Source organism: Morus notabilis, unplaced genomic scaffold (genome assembly GCF_000414095.1).
Source record: "Morus notabilis unplaced genomic scaffold, ASM41409v2 Scaffold98, whole genome shotgun sequence".
NCBI lineage: Eukaryota > Viridiplantae > Streptophyta > Magnoliopsida > Rosales > Moraceae > Morus > Morus notabilis.
Genome location: NW_010359472.1, coordinates 472457 through 479077, shown reverse-complemented (window position 1 = coordinate 479077; position 6621 = coordinate 472457).

The window sequence follows — 6621 nt, the reverse complement described above, 5'->3', positions numbered from 1 at the left end:
GATGTCTTAATCAATGAATATCATCATTGAATACCAGGCCTGGTTTATTTATTCACACACCCATCAATAAAGCATGAGGTGATATTATTTCTTACGAATTCCATATCTGTGAATCACATAACTCCAACTCAATTTTGTCATGATCCCAATAGCCGAGATGTTGTTCAAAAATTATGAACTAATCTCATTGGTGAATCAAAGACCATGAGAAATTAAGTCGAGTTATGTATTCACTTCAAGATTGAGATAATTACGCAAATATACTTAGGTTGTAATAATTAGGTTTATAGCTCGGTAAACAGTTTTTGCTCTAATCTAATTAGTTACAAGGTCTATTCAACATGTTGTGAACATGTCTAGATCAACCACAGAGTCCAACTCCCATGCCCCGAGACCAGCATCACATGGTTCGATCTAACAGTCATAATCGGATTGGATTGCCTAATCGATCCTAAGACTGCGAATATCAATTTTAAACTATATCAAAAGAGCTTGTCCGGCAGGGATTCCCTGACTCTTCTTTCGTTGATAACAGTCTATGGACTAAGCAATATTACTAACACTCTTGAGTATGAATCAAAACATAACTTTATTTTATTTATAAACGTCAGCAAAATAATGATGTCCGACATTTGCCATTTCATAAATAACAAATTACACCCTACTTTATGGACACATTTCCAATAAACTCCCACTTGAACTTAAAGTAGGTGTGTACAATCTCGCATCCCCAAACCCTCCAAATGACTATCGAAGACTTTACCAGATAAAGCCTTTGTGAATGGATCAGCCAAGTTGTCACGTGTTGATATCTTTGTCACTTCAACATCGCCTCTTTGCACAATCTCCCGGATGAAGTGGTACTTCCGCTCTATGTTTTTGGACCTCTTGTGGCTTCTAGGCTCCTTAGAGTTTGCTACAGCCCCACTGTTATCGCAATACAGTACCATGGGCCTATCAGCATCCGGAACAACTTCCAGTGATACAAGCTGCCACATATTCGGCCTCCATGGTGGAGTCAGCTATGCAAGTTTGCTTAATACTCCTTCATACCACTGAACCTCCATTCAGGACAAACACTGATCCTGAAGTGGATTTCCTGGAATCCTTATCCGATTGGAAATCGGAGTCGGTGTGTCCTATCATAGTCAGGTCAGTACCTGAGTATACAAGCATATAGTTCCTCGTTCTCCTAAGATACTTGAGGATATGCTTGACAGCAACCCAGTGCTAGGGTCCAGGGTTAGACTGGAATCTACTCAACACGCCTACCGCGTAGCATATATCAGGTCTGGTGTAAAGCATCGCATACATGAGGCTTCCTACGGCTGAAGCGTAAGGAACTCGGCTCATGTCTTCCTCTTCCTGAGGAGTTTTCGGAGACTGCTCCTTTGAGAGGGATACTCAATGTCTAAAGGGTAAATAGCCCTTCTTGGAGTTATGCATGGCGAATCGATCAATTACCGTATCGACATAGGGTGCTTGAGACAGTGCCAATTGTCTGTTCTTTCGATCTCGAAAGATTTGAATTCCCAAAACATAGGCAGCTTATCCTAGATCCTTCATATCAAACTGCTTTGCAAGCCAGAGCTTAACCTCAGTTAGTCTTCCTACATCATTCCCAATGAGCAGTATGTCATCTATATATAAGACTAAGAAAACCACTTTGCCTTTTTGTATCAACTTATACACACAAGGCTCATCCAACGACTATATAAAACCATAAGTTTAACAGTCTCATCAAATATGATATTCCATGATTTGGCTGCCTGCTTTAGTCCATAAATGGACTTTTACAGTTCACAAACCTTTTCTTCTCGACCATTTTCAATGAATCCATCTGGTTGAGCCATATAGATGCGCTCATCCAGGTTGCCATTTAGAAAAGCTGTCTTCACATCCATCTACCAGATCTCATAATCTAAGGCAGCAGCAATGGATAGAAAAATACGGATGGATTTAAGCATAGCCACCGGAGAGAAGGTATCCTCATAGTCAATTCCTTCTTTCTGGGTGTAGCCCTTGGCTACCAACCTAGCTTTGAATGTCTCCACATTCCCATCTGGACCCCTCTTCTTCTTGAAGATCCATTTTCATCCCACGGGTTTTACCCTTTCAGGAGGATCTACCATAGTCCATACGCCATTCTTATACATTGATTGTATTTTGGCGTTCATGGCATCATGCCATAGGTTTGCTTCACAACTTGCCATAGCCTGCGAGTACGAGATAGGTTCATCAATGTCTAAATCTGAGACTGCAGCCAATGCATCTGCATAAGACATGTACCTATCCAGTTGTCTCACAACCCCCCCACTACGTCGAGGCTCTATTCCTGTTGTGGTTCATTTGTTATCAGGTTCATTTAGAATGCCAAACAGAAATAAACATGTAAATTTTTTAGCCATTCCGGCCCCTAGGCACCCCACTACGCAATCCGGGGACTTTTTGACATTGTTTTAGTTTTTTTTGTCATTTTTTAGGCATTTTTTTTGCAGGCATGCCCATAAAAATATAAGGATCATGTCCATAAAATTTCATAATTTTTTGACGTCATTTTTACTTTATTTTATTTTTCAAAGGTGAAAAATAAAGAAAATCATAAATATAAAATATTCATCAAAAACTGGTGGCGCTTGTTGCATTAATTCCTAAAAATAGTATATTAATTTTAGAAATGTAAAACATAAATAAAAATGTAAATGTTTCTAAAAATCATATATTAATTTTAGAATGCAAAACGTAATTTTTATTTTATTTTATTTTTCAAAGATGAAAAATTAAAAACATCATAAAAAATAGAATATTCATCAAACAGTGGTGCCACTTGTTGCATTAATTTCTAAAAATCATATATTAATTTTAGAATGCAAAATGAAAATAAAAATGTAAATTTTTGACCCATCATGGCCCCTGGGCACCCCACTACGTGATTCGGGGGCTTTTTGACAGCGTTTTACTTTTCTTCTCATTTTCTGTAGGCGCATCCATAAAAATGTAAGGATCATGTCTGCCAAATTTCATAATTTTTTGACGTCGTTTTTATTTTATTTTGGAAAGATGAAAAATAAATAAAATCATAAAAATAGAATATTCATCAAAAAGTGGTGGCGCTTATTACATTAATTCCTAACACTTGTATATTAATTTTAAAATGTAAAACATAAATAGAAATATAAATGTTTGACCCCTCCCGGACCCTGGGCGCCACTACGTGGGCGGGGGGCTTTTTGACAGCGTTTTATTATTTTTGTCATGCTTTTAGGCCATTTTTGTAGGAATGCCTAGAAAAATGTTAGGATCATGTGTGTAAAATTTCATAATTTTTTAACGACGATTTTATTTTATTTAATTTTTCAAAGATGAAAAATAAAGAAAATCATAAAAAATAGAATATTCATCAAAAAATGGTGCCACTTGTTGCATTAATTCCTAAAAATTATATATTAATTTTGGAATGCAAAACATAATTAAAAATGTAAATTTTTTACCCATCCCGGCCCGTGGGCGCCCCACTACGCGATCCGGGAGCTTTTTCAAAGCGTTTTACTTTTCTTTGTCATTTTTTTGAGGCCATTTTTTCAGGCATGCGCATAAAAATGTAAGGATCGTGTCTAAAAAATTTCATAATTTTTTGACGTCGTTTTTATTTTATTTTATTTTTCAAAGATGAAAAATAAAGAAAATCATAAAAAATAGGATATTCATTAGTGGCGCTTGTTGCATTAAGTCCCAAAAATCGTTTATTAATTTTTCAAATGCAAAACATAAATAAAAATATAAATGTTTAACCCAGGTCAGTCCCTGGGCGCCCCACTACGCGGTGGGCTTTTTGACAGAGTTTTACTTTTTTTGTCATTTTTTGATGCCCTTTTTTGCAGGCGTCCCCAGAAAATTGTCACGATCGTATCTGTAAAATTTAAAAATTTTTACACATCATTTTTATTTTATTTTATTTTTCAAAGATGAAAGGTAAAGAAAAACATAAAAAATAGAATATATCAAAAAGTGGTGGTGCTTTCTGCATTAATTTTGAAAAATCGTATATTAATTTTAAAATGTAAAATATAAATATAAATATAAATATTTGACCCATCCCGGCCCCTGGGCACCCCACTACGCGGGTGAGGGACTTTTTAACAGCGTTTTACTATTTTTTGTCATTGTTTAGGCCATTTTTTGCAGGCATGCACAGAAAAATATCAGGATCGTGTCTGCAAAATTCAATAGTTTTTTAACGTCGTTTTTATTTTATTTTATTTTCTAAAAATGAAAAAGAATGAAAATCATAAAAAATAGAATATTCATCAAAAAATGCTGCCGCTTGTTGCATTACTTGCTAAAAATCGTATGTTAATTTTAGAATGCAAAAAATAAATAAAAATACAAATTTTTGACCCATGTCAGCCCCTGGGTGACCCACTATGCGGGTCGGGGACTTTTTGACAGTATTTTATATTTTTTGTCATTTTTTGAGGCCATTTTTTACAGGCAAGCCCATAAAAATGTAAGGATTGTGTCTGCAAAATTTCATAATTTTTTCACATCGTTTTTATTTTATTTTATTTTTCAAAGACAAAAAAATAGAAAATTATAAAAAATAGAATATTCATCAAAAAATGGTGCCGTTGGTTGCATTAATTCCTAAAAATTGTACATTAATTTTAGAATACAAAACAGAAATCAAAATATAAATTTTTGACCCATCCCGGTGCCTGAGCGCCCACTACGCGATCTTGGGGCTTTTTCACAGCGTTTTACTTTTTTGTCATTTTTAGGCCATTTTTTGCGGGCATGCCCATAAAATTGTAAGTATCGTGTCTGCAAAATTTCATAATTCTTTGTCGTCGTTTTTATTTTATTTTATTTTTCAAAGGTGAAAAATAAAAAAAATCATTAAAAATAGAATATTCATAAAAAAGTGGTGGCGTTTGTTGCATTAAGTCCCAAAAATCGTATATTTATTTTACAAATGCAAAACATAAATAAAAATGTAAATGTTTAACCCATGTCGGACCCTGGGTGCCGCACTACGCTGGTCACTTTTTAACAGCGTTTTACTTTTTTGTCTTTTTTTTAGGCCATTTTTTGCAGGCGTGCCCAAAAAAATGTTAGGATCGTGTCTGTAAAATTTACTAATTTTTTAACATCATTTTTATCTTATTTTATTTTTCAAAGACGAAAAATAAAGAAAATCATAAAAAATAGAATATTCATAAAAAAATGGTGCCGCTTGTTGCATTAGTTGCTAAAAATCGTGTGTTAATTTTAGAATGCAAAACATAAACAAAAATGTAAATTTTTTACCTATTCCAGCCCATGGGCGCCCCACTACGCGGGTCGGGGGCTTTTTGATACTGTTTTATTTATTTTTGTCATTTTTTGGGGCCTTTGTTTGCGGGCAAGCCCACAAAAATGTAAGGATCGTTGATTAACGCCAAAAAGTGATGTTCACAAGCGGTCAATTATAGCACAGAAGGGCGGTCGTATCCACATAGAGGTAAGAAAATAAACAAGAAAGATTAGCATAATAAGAGCGTTAGAGAAAAATAAATAACAAGTAAATTAATGAAAAAGAAGAGTTTTTGAGACTTTGTTGCAAATAAAAAGGAGATAAGATTTGTGTGAAAGAAATTCAGTAGTAAAAACGGTAAGGTGTCGAGAATCTTTAATGCTTCGTTCACCAATTCAAGTTTTGATTCACAAAATAAATTAATCGAATAAATTAAATCTCTATGTTGACTCCGAAAATATTATTATTACAAGTTATCCAAAATCAACAATATATCAATTTGACAATATTGCTGTAAAAGATAATTTGTAAAATAATTTGAATAACCAAACAATGCACGACAGAAATACATAAGAAAAGCGTGATTGAACTTATATAAAAATTGACACACAATATTTTGAAAAGTAAAAGAAAAATAGATGAGATTTAATTCATTTAGATATTGAACTTTACAGCACATGGAATCAAAAGCCCGAATTGGGTCACTCACAAAAGTTCATCTCTAACCTCACGAAGAGAACGCGAGCCGAGCTGGCAAAACATTCTCACAAGTTCTAGAGAGAAAATATGAGACTGACAGCAAGACGACAGAAAACTGAATATTAAAAGCTTTTTAAAACCTTAGGCTAACCCCTCTATTTATAGTGTTCAGAGGTTGCCTCTCAAATAAAGAAATAAATAATAAAAATAGAAAATTACAAAAGAAAAGGAAATAAAATAAAATTACACATAAATTAGGAGAAATCATATATATGATTTGGGAAAGAAATCTGGCCAATTTGCTCTGATTTTGAAGGAGAAATTCGGATCCAGCACCTTTTAGACACGTGTCAAAGCTTGGTTGGAGGAAGTGGATTAAATTTCCACATGTCGCGCGTGGAGAAGAGGAAGGGTGCTAGTGGTTGGAGATAGCTGGGACCCACTAGGACAGTTGGCACTCGCGGAATGGGCGGACGGAGCTAGCGTTGGTCAGAGCATGGGACAAGTTGACAGCTGGCGTATATTCATTAGGAAGTTAGGCTGGCATCGCAGACGCGGGACCCACGAGGGAGAAAACTGGAACGCGCACTGATGGCTGCGTGGAAGGAACGCGCGCTATGAGGTGTGGC